The 25544-nt window shown below is 39.7% G+C and overlaps 1 protein-coding gene across 1 annotated transcript in view; it reads left to right on the top strand.

Moving 5' to 3' along the window:
• The first annotated feature begins 205 nt into the window (after nt 1-205).
• Nucleotides 206-25544, top strand: part of LOC121961962 (astrocytic phosphoprotein PEA-15) — a 46938-nt gene continuing 21599 nt past the window's right edge. The window contains exon 1 of the mRNA XM_042512097.1: nt 206-582. The gene's annotated coding sequence lies outside the window, so the exon portion shown is untranslated. The remainder of the gene's footprint in view (nt 583-25544) is intronic.

Raw genomic sequence — 25544 nt, 5'->3', positions numbered from 1 at the left:
GGTGGAGCATCTAGGGAGGCATTGCCCTCCCATGCCGATGCCTAAAACCGGTTATTGTTGTAATGTTTATTCATGCATCCATTGAGCGGTTTGTTGAGAGAGTGAGAGGTGTTTTACAATAGACGATCTTTGGACGAATCAGACGGCGTGCTTAACCGTGACCGAGAGAGAGAGGCGGAGAGGGAGAGAGAGAGAGGAAAAGGCGTTTCCACGTTTCAGCAGCCGGTGACTGAGCGAGGCAGACGACCACAGAGCGGAATCACGACCATCCTTTTCAGTTTTATCCTCTGCAAACACTGACTGACAGCTCGTCCCACCCGTGTCCCCTTCACGGCCGCGTTCCCCCTCGCTCATGAAACACACTCAAATCCATCACCGAGCGACTTGAACCCGCAAAAGTGAGCCGACAGAGACGGAGTGGACTTCTTTCTTTTTTAAAATCTCTCCTGCTGCCCGTCTGTCCTCTCTCAGGCCGAAATTCCCACAGAGCGGCTTTCTGTGAGACCCGGAGGAGATTATCTTCCCGCAGACCCCCGCATCTCTCTCCCTGTCTGTAGCTGACTCATATCTGCTGCGCTCGGGGTGAGTACGTCTCTTTCATGCATTTCTCACATGCAAACTGCTTTGTTTTTTAATATAAGGGTGATTTTTCTTTAAGGCAGAAACACCCGGGTATTGCTCATTAATGTGCTGGGAGTCCATTCATGGATCTGGATCATGTCTGTCCTCGCATACCGTTACATGAGAGACTCGCCTACTTCACAGCCTGCCTGTAAAATTTAGTTTTCCAGCTTGTTTTGGCATCAAATATGTCGATTTTTTGTGCACAATGGGGAAAAAGTTCATGAAATGTTGCGTTCAGGGTCAAGATTAAATTTATTCTAATAGATATTTTGCACTCTGGAAGAAAACTTTTTTCCATATCTGTAAAACATTTAGTCAAAATAGCCAAAAATCTGAACAAAAGTTAAATCTAAACCAGAACAAATCAATTGAATTTCTTTTAATAACATGAAAGGAAGGCAATAAGCAACTTGACAAGAAATTACCTTAAAAGTGGCAACAATAAAACAAAAATGAAATAAAATAAAATAAAATAAAATGAAATGAAATAAAACGAAAAGATACAATTAAATTTCTCAAATATTAGGACAAGTAATCCCAAAACAAACAAACAAGCAAACAAAAAAAGCAAAACAAACTCAGGACAAAACAAACAAATAAAATCAAAACAAAACCAGAAAGTAAAAAACAAACAAACAAAAGTGACTTGGAAAAAAAGTGCTTAATACATTTAAAAAAAAAACCTGTAACATTTTTTGAATATATAATTATGATAATCATAAAAATAGTTTTACTTTAGACTTTAATATTTTCCTTTTTTTTGATAATTTCTTATCTCTCTCTCTTTATCTCATCTATTTTTAAACAAGAATTTTTACTTTTTTTTTCTTTTTTCAATTTGACACATCGCTTTTTCCCATGTTTTTGAAGAAATTTAAACCTTTTTGCTGAGGTTTTAAAGGTTTAAATGAAAGGCATCTAAAGACAACACAATAAAATATGTCCATCCAGGTTTCAAGGGGTTAAAAAAAATATAAAGTTTTGTGGCACTTTTTTCTATCTATGTGCAATGCCTTGTTGACACGACTCAGTCATGAACTTGACAGTTTAAGTGGCAAGTTGGTGAATTTCCCATCCTCAAGAGGGCATTTAACACACCATTGATTAAACTAATTGGATTGGGTTTAGTGTTGCTGGAGGCATTCATGTATCCAGTGTCCTTTTCATTACCTCCCAGCCAGATATTCCCCATAATACTCCCACTGAAACTTTATATACGTTTGATCATCATGTGGTTTCTTCTTGATTATAATAAGTTGCTTTATTTTTTAGTAACACTTTATGTTTCCTGCGATGTTATTACGAGTTCTTATCTGTATTTGTAAGCATCACTGCAGCCAAATTATCAGGAATGTACTTCCTCTAAACCCGCACAATATTCAGTCAGAGGAAAGAGGCGACCACCTGTGACTGTCCCGGATGGCTGTGAGTGTGTGTTTATGAGTGTGTGTGTGTGTGTGTGTGTGAGCGGATGGGGAAGGGGTGGGTCTTTTATGAATGGATGTGTCTGGCCTGCCAGCACTGAGTGTGTGTGTTTGTTTGTGTGTGTGTGTGTGTGTGTGGTTGTGTGTGGTGAGAGAAGTGGCAGTGACTATCACTGGTTTATATCACCTAATATCCCTGTGTTGTCTATTTTTTAATCCCCTGATAGTGTCACAAAAGTATTTAATGTTGTTGTTCACTGTGGCTTACTGTGTTAAAGGCATAATAATAAGGTATAAAATAAACACAAGAGGCAAAGTAGGCCTGTTGTGTAAATTTAAGACATTCTGTTAAAGGTGAAGATAAGTATAAAAGCAATTTATTCATGTTCTTAAAAATATGCATAACTGCAATAAGTAGAATGGTAGCTTTAAATACATTAAACAGTGAAAACCATCATTTCTACACGTTTTAGTGTATTTCGGTATCTGAAACTCTGTAAAGTCTCTTATTATGTTCAGTTGGTATAACTAATTTCTCATTTGGTTTAGAGACGTCAACAGTTACCATTTCTACTGTTATTTTTTACCCATTAGGCATGTCTATAGGAAACTATTGTTATATTACATTTCTTAACTATACACTTTATAAGGGCTAATGCAAGACTTTATTGATGAAGTAACACTTATACATATTGGTACTTGTTCTGAACAGTTTAATGCAGGAACTAGGGATGTCAGTGGTTAACCGTTAATAGGAGAACAGCTGCAGATATTTTTGAAAGATCACATACTCTTTTGTCTATTTGTTTTTATTAATGAGTATATGTCTCAATTTTGAGCTTCAAAACACCTTTAGCACCGTTAACCATGTTAACATTGTTAGATCTGTTAGCACCGTTAGCTGTGTCAGCATGGCTAGTGGTGCTAACATAGAAAAGCATCAGCTAACGAAGCTAAATAACACGGTAACACAGCTAGAAACAAAGCATATGATGAATTGACGCTTCACCGAATCTTATGAGCATTAAAAAAGTCAAAGCAGAGTCAAGGCCAGCTAAGGTTGTATTTGTAGTGCAATAATCTTCCACATAATATAACATATCGTACGTGTTTACCATCACATATGTTTCTTTATTTTCTCCCCAAGTTCTGTTTCTCCATCCCGCAATTCAGCCAGAGCTGTTTCCTGCAGCAAAAAAATCTAAAAATCTAGAATAAAATTTCAGAAAATAGTATAAAATGGCCCTCAAAACGTCAAAAGCCAAAGTTAATGTCATCACATTGCTTTTTTGGTGTAACCAACAGAGACACTAACATAGCCTAAGCCAAAGACCGAAATAAATATATTTGCATAAAAATGATCATCACAGTTGCTTTATTAATTATCTGTTATCGACTAATAGTTTCAGTGTCCTTCTCTTGCATCCTGACCTCGTGTGACACACACATACATTACATACATCCACATTCGGCACACAGATGCTTTACATTGTGTGACACTCGTGCAGCATGACAGCTGTCAGTCCATTTCTTGTGAGGCTGCATTCCATTCATGTTATCCGTCCACAGTGTGCACCTTTTACGAGCTGTTAAACAATCCCAGTGCAGCAGAATAGAGTCGAGTTTATTTTATTGTCACAGTAATTGCTGTAGTAAATTCTACACAAGTTTAGAGTCCTAAAGTGCTGATGTCCCTGTATTCCATGAATTTAAGTTGTATGTTTGCAGGTTTATTTGGACTGTTCTGCGAAAAGAGGGCTGTTTGAGGGTTTGAAGGACGACGTATGACTTAGTTGTAGGTTAAAATAAGGGCAAGGGGGTTAGGAACAAGGGTCCTCACAAGTATACAAGTTTGTGTATGAGTGTGCCTTGACTCAGCTTTTTGGGAGCCAGCCTTCTCTCCTCTCTGATACGCATCGATCCGTCTTCTCGGACAGAGATAGAAAAAAAAACTGGGCAGCGCAGCAGAAATGTGCTTCCTCTCTCGGGTTCACTTCCTCTCTACGTGTGTCGGTGGTGTCGGTTATCCCCCCGCTGCCGCCAGGGGAATGTTTGTGGTTGACTGTTTACAGGCGCTGAGTCAAATACAGTTTTCGGGAAGATCAGCGTTTAACTGGTGCAACTTGAAACAATCAAAACAAAGAAAAAAAACATGTTTTTGCATGGCTCCCTGTCAGCGGGCTGTTTATTATCATACATGCCAAGCAACGCACAAAAAAACAGACTTAATCACTTCATCATAGCCATAAAAACAAATGTAGCTACTCTTTTCAGGCTAACATGTTTTTTTTAACCACAGCAAACTAATACCCATAAATTCACTCAAGTTTACCCCAAATTTGAAAGTCTGGTGTTGGGTATGTGTACTTCTGCAACCACAGGAAGTGGAAACTTCTTGGAGATAAAACTGGACTCATTGACATCTGATCTATTTTCTCTGTCTTCCCTTTTTGGTTTAATTTAGTATAAAACTACTCAGATTAGTCAAGGAGGGAAACAGCAGCTTGTATGGCTCACTGACTTCATCTTACTGGAATTTTTTTCCCAGAATGAAGCAGAGCTAAAACATTTTTAGGATCTACATGTGCAAACACTTAAGCAAGAGGCTGGCAGCACCATGATATCTGTACCAAAAAGGGCCAGGTATCATAAAAGATTTTCAATACAGATACCGCAATGTTAATTTTTTTTGATACTTTGTGTCAACTTTTTTTTTTTTTTTGTAAATGACTACAGCTCATTTTTAGATATGCACTGATTTATTGGCTGCATGGTTTCAGAAGCATCAAATGTTAACCTCTTTGTTGCGCTGGAGGAAAATTCAGAGGATAACTAAAATCAGTAGAAATATCATCTTTTGAGTGTAAATGTCTATGAATTTCATAGCGATCCATCAAGTAGTTCTCAAGATATTTTAGTTCAAATCGCAGTTTACAGGTCAGCAAACTGAGCCAACTATCATCCACTGTATGCTATTTTTTGACTGAATATAACCCTTTTGAGCACACTGTATTAACTAAATTTTGATCTGAGACATTGTACACAAACAAAAATATTAATTAATACATTAAACTGACCTATATTGTGGTTTAAATAGTAATTAATGTTTGGAGGGCAACAGTGTTTTGCATGTTCCTGTAAGGTACTGTAATCCAGGCTCAACCATTATGAGCTTTTTAAGTTGTTTAAGTATCAACATTGTGTTTAAAAAAAAAGCATAAAATCTAAAGCATATAAAAAGTGTTGATAATAAGTATTTAGCTTGTTGGAAAAGTAGTGCACACTCAAAAACACTGAATACCCATTTGGCACTGGCCTTCCTCAGAGAGAACTGAAAGCTTTTCAAACCTTTGAAACCGAAAGGAGCCTTGGACTTTGCTTTTGAATGTTTTTGTTACAACAGAGTCCACTTTAAACAGGTTTGATTTCTAGACCCAAATGGAGCTCTCTATATTCAGTTTATGTCTTTAAAGAACTAAAAAGTACTAAACTAATAGGAGTGAGCATTTGCTGCAGGACTGCAGTACAGAAATCTCTCAAAAAAGCCTTTATTTCATTGTGACACCCAGGCTAACCTCCGCTGCATCCACACTGACAGGCCGCCACTGGATATTTAATAAAGCCCAGTATCACCCTGATCTGACAACAATGCACGTCAACATAGCTCACTGGGTAATTAAGATCACGTCATGCTGAAAACCAACACAAACGCGTGTGGTGTCAATGTAACGGCTCAGATATCATGAAAACAACCCGTGTTTTTCAGCGTCGCCGTCACTCTGAAAGGATCACTTCCTGCAGCGGTGGATCCTCTGACAGGCCTCCCGATACACAGAAGGGACGGATATGTCACTGTCAGACTGCCCCTGCCTTTTGTTTCCCACCTCCCCCTCCTGCTGCGCGTTTGTTTACTTTCACCATGTGTGCGCTGCGCTCTCAGGAAGCTATGCTTTAGAGAGGGTCAGTGTCATTACGCCGCGTTACATCAGCGCCTGTAATCTGGGTACGACCGCTCGCTTGCCTCCCACTTTCCTCAGGTTTGTTCTAGGTATCTATTTACAGATTAAACTGATGGAGCCACTTTCTAACTTAATAGGAAAATGGACCTCATGCTGCAGAGTTCTCTTACATTTAGCTAATATTTTTTGTTATTAGCAAATAAGTATTACAGGTACTTAAGAGCAGGTATGTGCAAACACTCTTGACACATACCCAAGAATTGCAAAGAGACTAAAAAAGTCTGTAAGAAGAACTTCTGCAGTAGTGAAATTGACATTTTGTTTAATAAAGTTAATATGGAATTTTCTAAAGTTTCAGATCTCATGTTGCAGGAAATTAAGATCCCAGCAATGACAAAACATCTGTGAATCTGTAAATGTTGTGTATGCAATATCATCAAAGGGTTTTTTAAAGGTGCAATTGGACTCAGTGGACAAGTATTATTTCTTAAACCCACAAATGAAAAGAAAATATCTCAAAAACATAAATAGAGTAATCTAAATTTGATCATGCATTATTTTTATATTCCTCAAATATAAAGCTCCGGTTGGACAAATTGTTTATGGAGTGTGACAAAAAGGAGTTTTCTCTTATCTTAGTGAGAGTGCTCTGGACCACTCATGAAATATACCAAAATTTACTTGTCTATAAGAAGAATTAGTATAAAAGAGTGATGGTAGCCAAGCTGACAGTTTCTCTTCACTGCACCTGACATTCTGCTGCTCCATCTGTGCCCAGAGTATGCTCTGCACTCCGAAAGTGTGGTGCAGTGATTAATTGAACTGTATATATATTCCAGTAGCTCTGTCAATGAATAATCCAGCTCCAAAAATGTAAATTCAATACATAAGGGCAGATGTTTTATGTGGCGTGCTGCCGCAAAGCACTGAATATGTGGGAAACCCTGACAGCACAAGCTGAATAATTTACATTAACTAGAAACTCACGGCAGGCTTCGCCAATTCAGATCCAGACAGATTCAGCTTTAATACCCACAACTGTATATCATATGAGTGGCCGAGGAAACCTTACCCTAATCTCTCCGCCTCAGTCATCGGGGTCACAGGAAGTGATACTGCAAACAGAGACGGAGAAGAACTGAGCCAAGAGTGAAATCAGCACTCGGAGCTAAGCTTACCACCCCCACTGCTTTTAAAACTGCATAGAATAAACACTGTATATTGTAATGTTCTCACCCAGAGCTCTGGGTGCTCTGCAAACAGGAAGTCGGCATTTCCAGTTACATCACCGGTTATAATCACTTTTAATTCCCTGCTGCAGATTTCTTATATTGTAGATACATTACAGATGGTCCTATTAGGTTGGTTTTATCATCCAAATCCACCCACGAGCCTACAGGATACAAATATGTGCCATATAATTTGCAGGTTATTTGGCAAGATGATTGTGTTTACTTGGAATTTAGCATTATTAAAAACATGTATATGTTATTTGGAAGAGGGAATGATTCGCATTCTGTCAGGATTTTTACCTGAAGGTGAGATTTACCTTGACAGTGTTTGTGAAGCTGAAGCATGTGCAATGATTTATTCAAAATTCCCCAGTGCCACAAAGGGTAAGCCTCCCTCTCTCTGGCTGCAGCCACATGAACACTTAAAAAACCAACACAGATTTAATCCCTCCAGCAACTGCTGCTTGGTTGCGTGGTCGCTCGGTTGCCGTGCTACAAGTGACGCCTACACCAGCAGAAAGCTACTTTTTTTTTAAATGCTTTTGGCGCTGTTTATCTGATCTGTGTTGCCCATGCAAATATATCACCCTGCAGAGTTTTTAGATTTCCTCTTTAGGGGTGGAGCAGCAACCAGTGCTGGAATGTAACTAAGCACATTTACTCAGGTACTGTACTCTAGTATGAATTGGTTATTGGGAAATGGGCTTAGTTACATTCCAGCACTGGTTGCTGCTCCACCCCTAAAGAGGAAATCTACTTTGTAATTTTTCGTATTTATTATTATTTTTAAAATAATTATAAATTGGGCTGGATGATTTTTTTTCTCTTATTATTTTGGTGTGTTTTCTATTAATTTTGAATTTGGAGGTGTTTTCAGTGTTTTCTTTTTTTTTCTTATTTTTCTTATTTAAAATATTTTTTGTTTGTTTTTGTTTTTAAAGATTTTTCTGTATTTGGTACTTTTACTTTACATTCTTTAAGTTCATTTTCCTGATTATACTTACTTTTACTTAAGTACCATTTTACTACTACTTTACATTTTACTATTTTTACTTAAGTAAAGGACCTAAATACTTCTTCTACCATTGGAGGTTAGTGTGTTTTTGTGCACAACTGGAGTGACTCTGTTGATTTTATGGATGCAGGGTGTTGCCGGCTTTACAGCTGTGGAAGTGTTTCATAAGCCCAATCTGTGCGACGGTTTCACAGCAGCCAGAATAATGGATGAAGAGATCCATGCACACACATGCGGTGCACCTAAGCCGACACAGACGGGCAGAGCCACACAAACAGCAACGATGCAGATGGGCCAAAGCGCACACATGCACAAATACATAGATATGCACACACATAAAAATATACACACTTTGATTCAGGCCATTCGCCTTCGTCCGTGTGCATAATCTACTCTGCCGCTTGCCTCCGAAATGAAACGCCTCGGTGGGTCTGATTGGATTTGATAAGAGTTGATTCGATTGGAGCAGGAGGGGAATGTGTGTGTGTGTGTGTGTGTGTGTCAGGTGTTACAGGATACTCTGTCAAGGGTCACCTCAAAGTGTAGATTTCTGTCTCCCTGTGTCTCTGGCTCACATCAGTTTTAATCATCAAATTGACTGTGGAAATAAAGTTCCTGCGTGCAACTGTTTTCTCGCCCAGTGTTATGTCAGTGTTAACGTGTTTGATCACACCTCGCCACTTCCTGGGTCGAGTTGCAAGCATCACGTGACTGAATGTTCTGTAGTCAGCTGTTAAACAAAGGCCCCTCGAGTGCCCCGTCAGTGCCGTCGTGCTGATGCGTTTCACATGATCTACTCATACATCTGCACAGATGCACACAAAACCACAAGTCACGATTACTTTACCACCCGGGTCAGTTTCCTGCAGTAATTTTTAAGCAGCCACTGGTTTCCAGGTTTAAGCTGTGAAAATGAACCTTCATTGTTTTTCAGTGTTTTCTTATTGTGGTAATAATACAGTTGAGGTAAATGGAATTTTGCTCGTGATGCCACCAACTGGACAGGAGTGTGAATAACTTAAAGTTACGGTAGACAGAAATGACACAAAATATTCAAAGAAGGCAACCTCTGATTACAATATCAATTACAAAATATTAGAAATACCTCAAAAACTAACATGTTAACTCAAAAAGGAAAAATAACCAAAGTCATGGACTACAGTAACCCTGTTGTGTGTCTGACACATGGCTAACTTTTGGCCAGTATCTGTTTTTGTCATGCGACAGACGACGAGTCAGCCTGCGGCGCCGTGGAGAAGCTGGCAGTGCCTGTCGGGGGGGTCTGGTGTGTTTGTGCTTCTTCATCTGCTCTTTGGATGACGATGGATATTTGTGTGTGTGGTGAAGAAGCTCGTGGCGTGGGTGGAAAGTACAGGTCTGTAACAGTTGCTCTGATGAGCCATGAGTGCCTCGATGAGACACTTTGTGTTGCTGATGCGTGATTCAGAGCGTTTTTTTTTTTTTTTTTTGTGTGGCATACTTTTATACTTTAAAAAGACTTTTAAGTGTTTTTTAAGCATTTTTCTTTTTGGACAACAACAAGCAAGTGAAATTCATGTGTTAAATTTTCTTTTTAAAGCCTGTTTTGTGGCATTTCTTGATGATAGTTTGTCTTGCCTCCGCACAGCTGTCTCAGCATCCGTGTTGTCCATCTCGTAAATGAACTCTGCTTCCTGAACTCGTCTGTTAAACCCCACAACGTGTCTTTGCCTGCCTCAATGTTATTACCTCCATCCCCTCCTTTAGTGTATGTGTTTTCATGTGTGTATATTCTTGTACTGTATGTGTGGTTGAAAAAGCCTCGGGAATCAGGTTAACCTCCCCGCCACAGAGATGAAAAATTCACAGAGTATACTCACACACACACACACTCACACACTCACACACTCACACACACACACACACACACACACACACACACACACACACACGTACCTTCTCTCCGCTCAAACTGATAAAATGCGATTCAGGCGTCAAACTTGCTCTGTGTATGTTGTTTATGTAACCCTCTGGGGACCCGTGTACCCACCTAGCGCTCGAGGTACTGCAGCTTGCACTAATGCATTGTACCGTTCCACAAAGGCCAGACTAGAAGCTTTAATATAATACCATAACACAGAGTTTTTGAGACTAAACCAGAGGTGGGCAGCGCGCAGCCCACAAGCCACATCTGCCCTTGTCGTTGTTTGATTTCAGTCTGATCCCATATGTGCTTACGTCTTTGCGGCTCTTAGTATTCAACATTCGAAACATCTTCTTATGGATGAGTTAAAATCACATTTTGCTGAGTCCATGTGGAAATTGTCTCAGTGATTGGGTTTTAAAACGGAAACGTTTATTACCTTGTCAGTCCCGTTCATGGAATCAGAAAGCATTTCTTGTTGTGCATAATGTGTGAAATAACATAATAGTTGACTGGTCACTTAACTGATATTAGCTTACGAAACGAACATGCTGTAATATTGATTAAAAGTGTCAGTAAATCAGTTTCCATTAGGATTGGGAATCACCAGAGATCCCATAATAAGATGTCTAAATATGTAAGTCACAATGCAATATTATTGCAGTTTTAAAGGTTTTGCAATATTTTGACATATATTGCGATTTATTGTTTTTTTAAAAAACTGTTTTCAACTGCAAATTATGTTCCCTAATAAAAACTTAATCAACTTTAGTTTTATCTATAAATTTTTCAGTCCGTTCATCTCACATGAATAATTTTTATTACATCAAATGTGTCGAGTGGACTAAAAAAGCACTTGATTTTATTATTCTAGTAGGCTACCAACAGTTTATTCTGTATTTGCAGTATTAAAAATGTATGTGATGAAAAAATTGATACTTGGCATCTGTGTATAAATACAGTATTTCCACACAAAATATTGCAGTAATATGCTTTATCGATTCCCCCCACACTATTATTTTCCAGACAGACACAGCTCAGAAATTAAAATCTGAGTTTATCGTTTGTAATGTTTTCCTAACAGCATGAAAGCCTCCGACAGTCCGCACCATGCAGCTCAATATGTGAGTACACTAACTGACTCACACTCTACTGTATGTGCTCTCCATTATTACAAGAGAAACTCTTAGTCATCACGGCGCTGCACCGCGTCTCATATTGTCCACAGTCTCTCTGTGGTGTTTCAGAAGGGGAACTTTCGAGCAGGAAAGTCAATTTTACTTCAGCGCTGACAGGAAAGGCAAAGCGCAGAAATAATGAAAGCATGACCAGAATGAGGAAATGAGAGGGAAGCGTAAAATAACCCTGTCACGTTCCTCTTTGAGGACCTCACACAGCATCCAGTCGCACATTAGGAGGACAACAAGGATGTGTCACAGAGCAAATGGATCTTTAATGATTGTGTTACATAAGCATTAATTGAATCCAAGCAATAATAGTGATGAAAGTTGCATTTCAGCCATACTGATGATTACTGTGAGAGGACAGAGCTGTGAGTCGTTTGGGTTGCTAAGGCAGATGGTTTGGTAACTAGGGAGCTAATCTTTCATGATGATATACTACTGCTACATCTTGTAATAATTCAGTTCGCATGTGATGGTAATGATACGGTGTAAAAGCAGCAATATTCTTTAGGTTGTTCTTTGCTGTAATTGTGGGCACTTAGATGGCTGCATAACTGCTCTTTATGTCACGAAACTTTGTACCACGCATCTGGAAGAGGATGTTTTCTCAGGGGTTTAAGACATTATGGATTGACATAACATTAGGATTTAGCTTAATCCCCTGAATTTTTCTCTACCGCCACCACCAGGTCAGACTTTTTTGTTTTTCAGGGGGATTTTTCAGCAACATTTGTAAGGATTGCCAGATGTTTGTTGCAGACATTCAGGGTTTCCAGATGTTGTACCCCGCTGACTAGTTATCCCCAGACCATTCCTCTATCACCACCAACAGGTTAAGATTTGTGGTTTTAAATGAAATAAATCAACCACCATTGTGAAATTTGATACAAATATCCACGTCCCATTCTAGATGCATTTTACAATCTTTAATGATCCTTTAGCTAACAATCTAGCACCAATATTGGGTCCACATTTTAATTTGTCCAATTTTGAGTTTATGACCAAACACCTACAAAACTAATTGTTTTTCTATCAGACTCACTTTAGACAGACTTTATGTTTGGAGTTAGCAAATTAAGGCATACCAGCATGAACATTAAAAAGATTATGTCACCAACATCATACCTGCAAAACAGCAGAAAATTAGCATAATTATTGTCAATGTGTTAATCTTATTATTATTTTTAGGGTTGGGTACCAGACTTGGATCTTATAAGGGCACCAACCAAATTATGCCATACCATTCACATTAAATCAGTAGGTGCCCAATTTTGGTAGCTAAGAGGTGAGAACACGAGGTTCAGTAATAAAGCGGAAGAGCTGTGAAATGTCCCAAAGCTAAGAAGCTGGCCAAGGAGCTCCACTGGATTCCCAGAGAGCCAAAACTATCGCTGCAGCCCTGATAGCATCAGTATTTCTGGTGCATATTGATTTATTGATTTCCTCTGAATTTGTTTAAAAAAATGTAGCTTCTGTAAAGTATTGAAAAAGGTACCGTTGGATACGAGTACGGGAACCAGTACAGGTTTCAGTTCAAATGTGAAAAGCACCCAAACCTACTGATGGGACGTCAGCTCAAGTCTACATATATAATGAGAATAACAGCGAAGGAAATGTCCGGCCCCTGGGAGCTTTCTGAATGCGGCCCCCTGAACAATAATATCCCTGCTGCAGACTCTTGTCCAGCAGTGTGAGGTGCAGCTCTCACCGCTGAGTTCTCGTCCGTCAACAGGTTCCAACATAAACTTTAATATCCCCGTAGCCCTGCTCCGCCAACGGGAACACTCATTTAACTTTGAGTTATCACCTCAATAATGTGCAGGAGGAATAGCAGGTCTGCACATGGAGTCGTGCAGTGAATTCATCCACCGTTGTGTTATTATAGGAATCCATAAAAGAGCCGTAATGTGACGAGGCGATGAAGGCGGGCAGGTAAAGTACGCCAGTTAGACGTCTCACGTCCCCCGGATGCAGGGTGATGGACTGAGTTTAATTTTCTCTGAATTGCGCTCGTCTTCCTCCCTGGTACCGGCGTGCTTAATCCACTAATGGAACAATAGAGAGGCCTGAGCGATGGGAAGAGAGAGGAAGAGAGCATAGAGGAGGAAGGAGGAGAGGAGGCAGATGAGCCGGCAGAGTAATCTGAAAATTTGAATCACGCCTGGAGTCTGAAACGCAGACTGAACAACTTGTTTAATCTCTAATGGACTGTTTGGGGACTCCGGCCCATTTATGTGTGTGTGTGTGTGTGTGTGTGTGTGTGTGTGTGTGTGTCAGAGAGGGGTCAATGGCTCCAATATGGACAGCCATTCCCCACAGTCCCTGACCATTTGACTCCACGTCCCCGTTAGTGAAAGAGAAGGGGAAGCTGCCATTAAAGATTGCCTCTCTTCTGTGTGTGTGTGTGTGTGTGTGTGTGTGTGTGTGTGTGCTGTGTGTGTGCTTGTGCGTGTCTTGTCTCTTGTCTTTTCTCCCCCTTCGGCTCAGCTGATGCCTTTAACTGACGATGACTCAGACTCAGACCCTGCCCCTCCTTCCTCCTCTACTTCCTCTTCCTTTGCCTCATCCTGCCCTCCTTCCTCTAATTTTTCACCTCCTTCTTTTCCTCTCTTTTTTTCACCTCCTCTTCCTTTCTCCCATTTGTCTCCCTCCTCTCCTCCCCCTTTTCTTTCCTTTCATTCAAGGCAGCAGCTCTTGTGTTTCTAGTGGCAGCTGTTGAAGATTAAGGGTCAGGGTATAGATGTCACCTGTCCTTTTAACTTTTAAAATACTGACAATTCAACATTAATTATATAATAATTATTGAATATATAAAAGCATGTATAACTTTTAATAACCCTTTGAAACTTGGGCTACTTGGCTTGATTTCTTAAAAAACATGGAAAAAGGAAGAAAAATAAAAGAAAGAAAGCTGAAAACAAAACAAAACATGGAAATGACCTGGAAAAAGTGCTTAAAAAATATAGTTATTTTGTAAAATAATTTTAAATATGTAATTAGGATAATTATAAATCTAGTTTTCCCTTGCTTTTTTTCCTAAACATTTCTCCATAGCTTTTTTAAAACTAATTTTCTAAATCTTTCTTAAACATTTCTTACCAAGTTGCACATTGCATTTTTTCATATATATATATATATATATATATATATATATATATATTTAAAGAAAGAAAGAAAGAAACTTATTCGCTCAGTGTTCAAGGTTTAAATATTACTTTTAACACAGGGTAATGCAGGACATAAAATAACCATTTTTCATACTGGTCCTTGTTGACAGTTTAATGTAGGAACTAGGGATGTCTGTGGTTAACTGTTAAACTTCCACTGATAATTTTTGGTTAAACATGTCAGTCTAGGTTAATTTTGCTACTCTTTCGTTTGCTGCACTGGGCACCAACACTCAGCAACTCACACCAAAACAGTCTAGACACATAAATAGCACTGCAGTGATGGGGAAAAATGTGTGTTTTGTTTTTTCGGGGTGAACTGTCCCTTTAAACAAACAACCACTGATTAGAGAAATAGAAAAGCTAACACCGACTGTGTCGTGCGGCTCTTCTTACGACCTCCATTTCTCCCCCGCTGTGCTTCTGAGGGTGTAAACCAGCTCTGGTGCAGAACTGCAAAGAGGAAGCTTTTTGGTGTCTCTTGTCTAAACAGGTCAGAACGGGGCGGAATAACATCATTACTTTTCAGCAACAAATCCTCTCACACATCGCGGCTCCTCTGCCTTTCTTGTTGAACAGAGCCTCGAAAAAATACAACAAAAGGCACTCTCTCCTCCTCCCACTCCTCCGCCACTTCCAACACCGCCGCCACCTTTTACTTTCTGCTCTTGTCAGACGGAGGAGCAGCATGATTACAGCCAACACGCCTTATGAAGTGTACTTTATGTAAGGGTGCGTGATGTCGGCGTGCGCTGAAGCCACTTTTGTGTTGTTTTTATGATGCACAGAACTTGTGTTTGCAAGCGTGTTTGTGTACGTGTCCATCTCTATGTTTCATGAAAACATGTACAGTAGATATGTTGAGTGTGTAGATGGAAGCATTCATGTGGGTTGATACAGGCGTGGGTGCTCTGGCCTGTTTATCCGTGTGTGTGTGTGTATGTGTGTGTGTGTATGTGTGTGTCCTGCAGCTGTGGCTCTTGTCCACTGTGTGAGGCGAGGTTATGGCATCCTGTTCCTTTTCCTCGCTGCCTCTCCATCTGGAGCCGAGCCAGCCTCAGTGAACTGTGCATTACAGTGGGATACAGCCCCATTATCACTGTGGAGAATGCCGGCATCCGGACCGAGGCCGGCTGTGCAACTGTGTGAGTGTGCGCATGCTTTTGTGTGTCTCCTCATGCTTGTGTGAAAGGTCTTAGCCATGTGAAATGAATTTATTGGATATTTTCTTTTTTATTAAGTAATACAGTTTTGCTAAAATCACCAAAATAGTGCTCTGCGTGCCTGTTTAGATGGATTGATACTTTTTTTTGTCCCTGTGGGGAAACTGGTTTAGCAGCAACAATCACTTGATATTTCCATATATCGACTTAACAAAAGTGAACACATCAGTAAATGTACCACTTCGTACCTTAATTAGGAATTTGATGAGACAGGACAAAGGTAGAGGTTTTACCAGACCAGATGGAAATACCGGTTATCATTTGGGGATGTTTAAATATTTATAGCTTGTGGGATAAAGGACAGTTTGGATCTGTTTTTTGCAAAAAGAGGCAGTAAATATTGTCGTCCAGATGGGAGCAGGTTAAATGAGGAGGCTAGTGGATGCCTCTCCTCACCCACGATGATGTTTGCCTTGTTAATAACTCTAAATACGGTCATAGTTTGCAATGTAATACACAATAATAAAGGCTGTAGTTACTGTTTTCCTAAAATTCTCGTGCATTACTATATTTGTGAGGACAAAATGTCTTGTCATGTGAAAACATTTGTGGATTTGGTGGCAGAATCAGTGTTAAAGTGACCCACAAATAGTGCATTTGGAAAATCAGATATTCGGCCTGTAGACTCGAAGGTGTCTGTAAAAAGTAACGAGAGATTGTGGTCAGTGACGACAAGAGCTGAAATGATCGGTCAATCATGATCAAATCTGATACTAAATTGTTTTTGTCAGATAAATGTAGAACTTTTTAAACAAGTAATTAATCAGGAAAATAACTGTTGGTTGCAGCTCCTTATCAGGACTCATTTATATTAGGGGGGGAAATAAGGCGAAAACAGCTGCTCATTTCTGCTAATGAGAAAACTACAGTTTTTACAGGCTTCATGTGTTAAAGTGGTTTACACGTAAAGAGTAATTCTGTTGCTGCAGTCCTTAAAAACTTCTCCTAAGCATAGTAAACATGCATATTTTTGGATGCATACCTTCCTCCCCTTTGCGCAGCTATTTTACATTTCCTCCCTGAAACAGCAGCTGCTGTAAAGGCAGTGATAGGCAGGCCGAACAAACCCCTGAGTCGCAGGCTAACACTCCTGCATATGCTTTACACTGGTAAATACCTCGGGCCAACAATAGGGGAGAGAAACACTGTGTAGAGGCACCGTGTTCACTCGTCGATAACAGCTTGAAAAAAGGTGAGAATGTGGGTTTGTGCAGGTGTCTGTCAAACACAGACTTGAAAACCATACAAATACACCTACACGGTGCGACAATGAGCAGCTGGAGAAAACCTGTGTGTCTCATTCAGAAGAAGGTGCAATCTCAGTGAGTCCCAAACAGCATGAAAAAAACTTGATATGCAAACACGTGAGCAAGAAATGTATTTCCTGTTTCATCCAAATGCTCCAGAAGCATTTTTCCATCTTGCCATTTCTCCATCTGGGATCAGGCAGGAGCCAAACAGGAACTCTTTTTTTTTTCTCCTTGTTTTTGTTCAGTCAGCGGCTTGAAGTTATTTATGCAAAGGTGCTTTGTACAAAGTGAGAAACAAACCCAGCACCATCAAAGAGTCAGAGTGGGCCTTTTATCAGCACTGCTTTGCATGTCTGCGTGAGAGATTTTGACCCAGTGAGTGTCTCACTTGGACTGTGCTTGTTTTATTTCCCTTGTTGGCGTGTTGCTGAGAGAGAGGGAGTGTTCGGTATGTGTGGTGGAGGTGTTGGTGTTGTTTTCAGAGTAGAAAAGCCACGTCATGGTCCAGGCTGTACTCTCCTTTATCTGCTACAGTCAAAATGTCATCTAACATTAAAAAAGGCTGCTACCATGTTAATTTGTTTGTTTGTTTGTGTATTTAAAGGCTTTGTTGTTTGTCTGTTATGCATCTGCGTCGGCAACAGCCGTAGCTGCAGTTGTTATGCTTTTGGGTTGTCAATCCTTCCATCACATTCTCGTGAACATAATATTTCAAAAATGCCTTGAGGGAATTATTTAAAATTTAATACTAATGTCCACTTGGACTCAACGATAAACTGATTAGATTTTGGTTGTCATAGGTCAAAGGTCAGGGTCGCTGTGATCTTTTATGTCTCATTCTTCTGGGCACCGTTTATTAAAAAACCTTTAGGGAATTTCTTCAAATTTGGCACAATTGTCCAGTTGGACTCAATGATGAAATTATTAGATAGCGGTGGTCAAAAGTCAGTCTAACCTTGCACCCATGTCATTCTCATGAGCTCGACTTCTCACAAACTCCATGAGGGAATATTTTTCAAATTTGGCGAAAACGTCCTCTTTGACTTAGCGCTCTTGCATCGTTTTCATTAACACCTTGAGGGAATTTCTTGAAATTTGGCAAAAATGTTCACCTGAACTAATGAATAAACTGACTAGAATTTGGTGGTCAAAAGTCAAGGTCAAAGCGACCGCAAGAAACTCAAGAATTCTTAAACTAATTATGACATAACTTAATACAAATGTCTAATAGGATAAAATGAAGTGATGATGATGATGTTTCCGAAAGGTCAACTTCACTGTGACGTCATAGATTTCTGCATAAAAACTTTTGCAACATCGTATCTCAGGAACAGAAGGAGAGACATTTGGTCAGATACTGACTTGGTGAGAGTAATCTTTAAACTGTGTTGGTTGTATAGATCTTCTGTGCTGCAGGGGGACAATATGTGTAAAATATGCACGTTTTGACAGACATGGATATAAACTATAAGAGAAACTTGACTGATGCACAGAGGCAAAGAACCGTAGGATGGTAATTCTAGTTGAATCTGTGTGGATATGGAAGTGTCCTGCTGGATCTATTTCTTTGGCTGGCAGTGATCACTTCATCTAATTCTTGGCAAGAAAGCGATAAGCACATCTCCCAAAATGTCAAACTATTCCTTCATCGTAAAGGTTAGGGCAAAGCTGTTGGAAAAAGTCTGCAGATCCCAGTGATGGCGTCTGGGAGGAAATACTGTGTAAGAGGTTCAAGTCAGAGGGGAAAAGTCCCTATTGACTCAATGCAGGGAACAGGAAGTGCCAAACATTTAGACCAAAATAATAGAAAGACCCTTTCACAGAGGGGTTGTGTTTGCTTGATTTATAAAATTTCGTGGATATCCAGTGTGCACGGTGCGTCAAAGAGAGATTAAAACAAAGATAACAAGATCAAAAAGGCAGGAGACCGCGTTCATAAACAGATGTAAGATGTCGGAAGAGCCTCTGAGAGAGAAACAGGGATAAAATACAATGTGTGAGATTACGTGAGCAAAAAAGAGAAGCATGATAATAGGAGTGAAAGCGAAGAATGGGTGGGGTTTGGAGAGTGAAGAAAAGGTGTTGGAGATTGTGAGGATGTGAGAAAAGAAAATGAAGACGTGTTCTTTTTGTTTTTTATCTTCAACACTTGCATGGACTGACGTCACCTGAAGTGTTACATGTAATATTTTTTTCTATAAAAAGCTTTCTTTTCTAGCTTAGTTCGTTTAAGAAATAGTCCATTTCTGACAGTCTGCTTATCTGCGTTGTTGCTGATGAGAGTTTTAGGAAAAAATCGATTCAATTTTCACGTCTGTACGTTACATTTAAAGCTATAACTAGCAGCTGGTAAACTTGGCATGAAGACTGAAAATGTGGCGACACAGCTAAACTGGCTCTGCCCTTCAAAATTAGCCTACCAGCATCTCTAAAGCTGACGAATTAACATGTTATATCTTCATTAAATGTCCATTTTAAAACGTTTAGTTTCGATATCCTTCATCAAACTCAACCCCTTTTTGAGCAGCAGTGCAGCAGTAGTTGTGCAACCTTCGTATGCTCCTCGAAAACTTATAAAATCAATTTGATAGGATGTAATCAGGGCTTGGAACGCGTATAAATTGGAGTATAGTGGCCGTTTCACAATACCATGGTTCCTAGGCCACTTAGTTTGCAAGCTGTATTGGTTTTGACCCGTGTTATGGCTTAATTGTATTTCCAAAGACTCACAAGAGGCAAGAAAAACTTAACAAGGTTTATATGGGAAAGCAGAAAAATACCAAAAAAATACAGCTGGCTAATCCATCCAAAATTAAATCTCATCTGGTCCACCACCAACTTGATGTCCTAAAACAGCAAATAAAGTACGTTCCACGCTACAAAGCACAGTAATGCAGGAATAGAAGTATTTCTTTGATATGTGATGCTTGGTCTGTAATCAGAGATCAGATCTTTCAAGTGCCTAATTTCCTTCACCTTGTCCTCTTGCCGCTCTGCTGTGCTTAAATTTAGGATCGAAGGAGGCTTTAAACTTCATAATCAGCTTTTAAGGGGAAAATTATTGCTCCTGCTCTGCTTCCTGTCCACCGAGTATTAGCTCTTTTCAGCTCTTTTCGCTCCAAATGATGAACTAGTTCTGTGAACTTCAACCCCTCGAGGAAATGAGATGCCATTAGAGTGACTTCTCTGCCATCTGGCTCTCATCTTCTCATCAGGAGTCGAGCTGTAAACGCGTCTTAAACACAAGGCGAAGCCCGCTGAAAGCGTAACTTAAAACAGGCTGCTCAAGTTTAACATCTAAATGCAGCATCATCCCTCTTTTTCCTCCTTATCCCTCTGTGTCTTCCTCCTCTCCCTCAGGCCTTTCGCTGCTTGTCTTTCTAATTCAATGCTTCATGCCGCTGTATACGCACAGCCGTCCACGTCATCAGCTGATCATAAGAAACCAGCCAGACTTCTGTCTGATTTCCTTGATTATTGGACACCCAGTCAAAACATCCGACAGCGTTTCCCTGCAGGCTGACTGTGTCTCAGTGTTTTGGCTTTTAATTAGTTTTCCCGCTTGACTACCTGACCACCTGTCTGTCTGGCACTCACTTTTGAAGCGAAACTGCACATTTAGGGTCAAATCTATAGTCCTGATTATTTAGTTGAACACTCAGATAATGATTTCCCTCGATTTGAAAGAGGTAAATTGTGTTTTATTAAAAGTTTTGGAGCTTAAACAATCTTGCAGGTGGGTTTGCATGTTTTAGCCCTGAAGTTAGCTTTAACATACAGGGCTGGGTACCAGAACTTGATACATTTAAGGTATAGACCAAAATAATGCAGTTCCAAGTGGTATTGAAACGTCTCCAGTCAAACGATATCGGCATTTGATCCTTTTTGCGCCAGGGGGTCAGATCTGGGACTGTCCCAACTCCATCTGGACCAACAAACTTTCTGTTGCTGCCTTCACCAGAGCCGTTCTTTCAACGTCTGTCCAGAAAGCATTAGTTAACACAGCAGCAGCAGCTAACATCTCCAAATGTGACAACTTTTCATGTTCGAAAAAACAATAGTGTTACTTTTATGTGTTTAATTTGTGTATCAAATACTCAGCTCATGTTACATGAATTTGTAAAGGAAACTTCATTTTCCTCACATGATGAAGAAGAATCCAAAAACCGAGAGAATTTTTGATGAACTGAAAGAGACGTGTTTTAAAATAGAAAGGTTTCAGCACGGGCAAAACAGCGTTCATCATAAAATGGCATTTTGTACGCTTATGCAGCATGACTTTAATATCTGTCTCTCTTTACATCAGGTTTTATCCGTATTTTGTTGCTTCAGATATCCAGAGCCAAAACAGTCCACCATCTTGAGCCTTTTGACCTCTTTTTCCAGCATTCAGCTCAACTGCCCATTTTAGACGTGACAGCTGGTTGTTAAATACCTTTTACTACACCGTAATTTTCCAGCAGGTCACGACGAAATGAATGGATCTGAAATTAGTGCCGCTTGGTGTAATAATGCTCAATTTAGTCATTGTCAGAACAGTTCAGAGCGGTGTGTTAGTCATACGGCGATGTAGCGAATGGTGCCTGAAAAACAGATGTATAAAAAGTTTGCTTTCATGTGGTTGAATTAGCTTAATGGGGGCCTGTTGTGCTCATTTTTAAGGTTCATACTTGTTTTAAGGTTTCCTCCAGAATATGTTTTCATGCTTTAATGGTAAAAACACTTTGTTTTCCTCATGCTGTTTGTGCTGGAGCACCTGTATTCACCTGCTGGGGGAATAGAGTGCTGCAGGAATGTGTCCTCAAACGTGGAAATGAGTTGGCATTTCTGCACTCTCGGGTCGCTAGTCTCAAAAGTCAGTGGGTTTTAGGTTGGACATAAAGTTTGTCATGTTTAATATGAACAAGCAGAATATGTCCCCTTTAAAATGTAGAATAACACAATGTTGAAATGTAAATGTTTCTGGATAATGTTCATTTTCAGCAACAAAATTGCTTCATTTTTTGTAGTTTATTTTAGTCTCATGTTGACCAATGCACGTTTTCATGCATCGCTGTGTACATTCTCATAAAAGCCTGCAGTGTGGTTTTGATGAAGGAGCGGGAGGAAATAAAAGTGAGGAAGAGCTACGGTGTGAAGGAGGCAGAGATGAGGAGGAGAGATATTTTTGACTTCACAGCAGGATGTCTGGAGAGGCTGACGTCAGCTCGTGATTTGCACCTTTTGTCACATTTTGCCTGGAAGTTTTGCTCAAAACGATGTCACTGTAGCAGTCTCGCTTGTGCACAAACACACCAGAAACACGCACACACATTCACAGCACACACACTCAAAAAAAAAAGAGAAAAACTCTTGCATCCTCATCTCATCTCTCCACACACATTCATGCGCACACAGCCAGCCCCTCCCCTCCTCATCCGCTCTCCTCCCAGAGGCACAAAGATATTTTTATCTTCCATAAAACCCAAACGCTAATGAAGCATCGACGACACAAATACATTTCCATGATTTTTTTTTTCCCAAATCTGGCTCCGACCAACAGTGCAGTGACACACTGCACAATCTTTGTCTGCTGTAGTGAACATACAGCGAAGAATTGTTAAGATTATATTTGTTTTTTATGCCTTTCAGTGGTAATTGTAGACTTTAAACACCCGTTTAATCATGTTCTCAGTCTTAAAATCTCGTTAGGTGAGAGAGGCAGCGAGGTGAGATGATTCCACTTATTTCCAGTCCATTTACTTGTTTAGAGCATTTTTATGAAACAGTTGACAGTGATGTAGAAAAGGAACACAACATGACACTTTGTTCGAAGAAATTATGAATTTATTTGCATTGGAAATGAGTGAAAGTAGTTGAAACAAATGCCAGGTTTTGTTGTGTTTTAGAAAAACGAGATATAATGTTTTACTGTAGAAGCCTGCTCTATATCATAAGCTGCAGTCATAAAGGTTTAAGCTGTATCATAACATTTGAAAATCAGTTTTTAAATCCTAAATCGATTGCCTGAGACACACACTCAAAGATGTTGGTGTTATCAAGTCTGCGTGATGCAATAGATTGTCATGACCATGCAATAAATCATATAAGGTCACAGACTACATCCTGGCAGCACATTTTGTTCTCATTAGTGCTTTCAGATTAGTGCTGAGGATACCTGTTTTTACATTATTCATCATTCGGATTTATGTCTGATAATCCTCTGCAAACATACAGTAAATGCTGCAGTGCTTCATGGCGAAATCTCGCTGTTGTGCAGGCTGGTAGATCTCCAGTGCAGTCTCTCTCCTTTGTGTGTGCTGTATTTTTCAGCAGTGTGCTCCCTCTGTTCTCGCTGTGTGTGCCAGTCAGTGTTCACCTCACAAATGCAGTGACGGAAACTTTAAATACAATTTTTCTGTAAGAGGTGCATGAAGGTTTGTAATCATATTAGTGTATAATTTCTGTTTGCTCATAGAAAACAAATAGAAATTCCCAAACATATAATTCACTTCTGCAATGCCTTGTGATTATTTAACAAGACATTTCTCATAGTACCCTAGGGAGTGTTTGTTATTTATGAGGGCGGAGGGGAGTGCGTTAAAAGGGGGGAGGCATGTCAAATCATTTTTTAAACACTGGGTAGGGACTCTTCATTTTCATTTTGGCTTAGGTGAGGGGAATGCACATTTAAAAGGTTGCATTTTGTGTTTATTTTACGGCCGATTTTTGAAGGAAACACATTTTCTTTAAAATATGCCAAATTTTTTAAAGACCAAGTTTTTAAAGAACAGACAATTTCTGAAGAAAACATGTTTGCTTGTCATAGCCAGTAACTATAAAAACAGAAATTATTCTTGGAATTTAAAACTTCCAGCTGTCCTTGCCTTGGACACATGTACGAGAGAAGGCTTCCTTCAGAAAAAAATAAAAATAAAAATCTGAGCTTAAGATAGTCATATTTCATCAACATCTTTTTATTCTACCTCTCATTTAAAATTCGGCCAAATGAAACCATTTTTACTAACTAACCAGCATTTGTGACAAGAGTGAAAAAAAAACAAGGTTTTATTAATATCCAGGATTTTGTCTCTGACTTTTAATTTTTAAAGATATAATAAATGAATAAATATAATAATTTTATTATTGTTATTAGTGGTAGTAGTAGTAGCAGTAGTAGTAATATTTTTTGTTTATATAATAAATAAAAATATACTACGTCCTTCCTGATGGCGCTATCGCAAGTGCTTTTTCTGCGGTGGCTCTAGGAAAAATATTTGTGGTTTCGGGAACAGTCAAAATAGATTATTTATTTATTATTTTAATTAAGTCACATCCCCCCACTCTGATAAATAAAGAACAGTCCCTTATACACACATAGATGACAATGAAAAAGTTGAATATAGAGGGATTATTTGTTTTTTTGGGGGTTTTCAGTGGAATGTGGATCTTAAGGAGCAATTGAAGGAGTGCCTATGGTTTGCATGTTCCACATTTTATCACAAGTGTGTCATGCAGTGTGGACCTCACTCTGGTCTGGTCTTGGTTTTGTCTCAGTCTCGATGCCCTCTGGTCTTGGTCATGTCTTGGTCTCAGTTTAGATGGTCTTGACTTCAACATTGCATGGTCTATCTATCAGCGTTGTTGGAAAATGAGCTAAAATGTAAGTTTTTCGTATTGTTTTAACAGTGAAGAAACAAAAATGTTGGTTGTTTGCTCACAGAGGTGATTTCAGCTCAGCAGCACTCCAACTGTGTTGAGAAAAAAAACACTTAAAGCTCCAGTCAGCAACACCTGCATCACCAAAACAAAAGCAAATGATATTACTAATAGCAACCGCAGCGGCTTAAAAGTACCTTGAAGCATAAACAGCTCGTAATGTGTGTTGACTGAGCCGACTTATCAGGTGCTGAAGGTTAACTGACTTGCTTATGGTAGCTTAGCTGCATTGAAGGAGGATTTTAATGGATTAGAGAATTAAACCTGGAGGTTCGGTGTTGCGGGGGTGCCTTGCGTGACTGCACGGAGTCGTCTCCTCATTTTGGCCTGACCGTTGTCACTGCAGGGTCACCGGGTTGGGACGTTTGTCCCAGAATAAACGGCTTTGCTTTGATTAGAGGAGGTACAAAGGAGTGTGTGTCGGTGTGATGATAAACGTGTGGGCTCCGGATATCTCTGTACATGCTTTAACCCTTTTTACCTTCATCTCCTCCATTACAGTCTTTTATTTCTCTCCTTTTTATTTAGCCGGTATCTCATCCTTCATCTCTACTTACCACATCTGGTCTCTCGCTCTCTCTCTCTGGTTTTAGTCGTGGCCATCTGGTCCTCTGCAGCCACGACGAAGCGTTTGCCATTTAGAATTTAGATTAAGCAGACGGCAGCTTCAGTGACGGGATGGAGTAACTCTCTCTTTTCTCTCTCCGTCTCTCCCTCATTCTGGTGCATTCATCCACATGTGTGGCACATTCAGCCATTCACATTCATGCAGCTATTCATGCATACAGTCGGACACATCATTAACCTCCATACAGGCACGCAGATCATGAGTACTTCATAAACGCTGTTGAGGTATTCACAGAAT

Source organism: Plectropomus leopardus, chromosome 23 (assembly GCF_008729295.1).
Source record: "Plectropomus leopardus isolate mb chromosome 23, YSFRI_Pleo_2.0, whole genome shotgun sequence".
NCBI classification, from domain to species: Eukaryota; Metazoa; Chordata; class Actinopteri; order Perciformes; family Serranidae; genus Plectropomus; species Plectropomus leopardus.
Note: the sequence above shows the minus strand (reverse complement) of the source record. Positions and strands in the feature narration are given on the sequence as shown.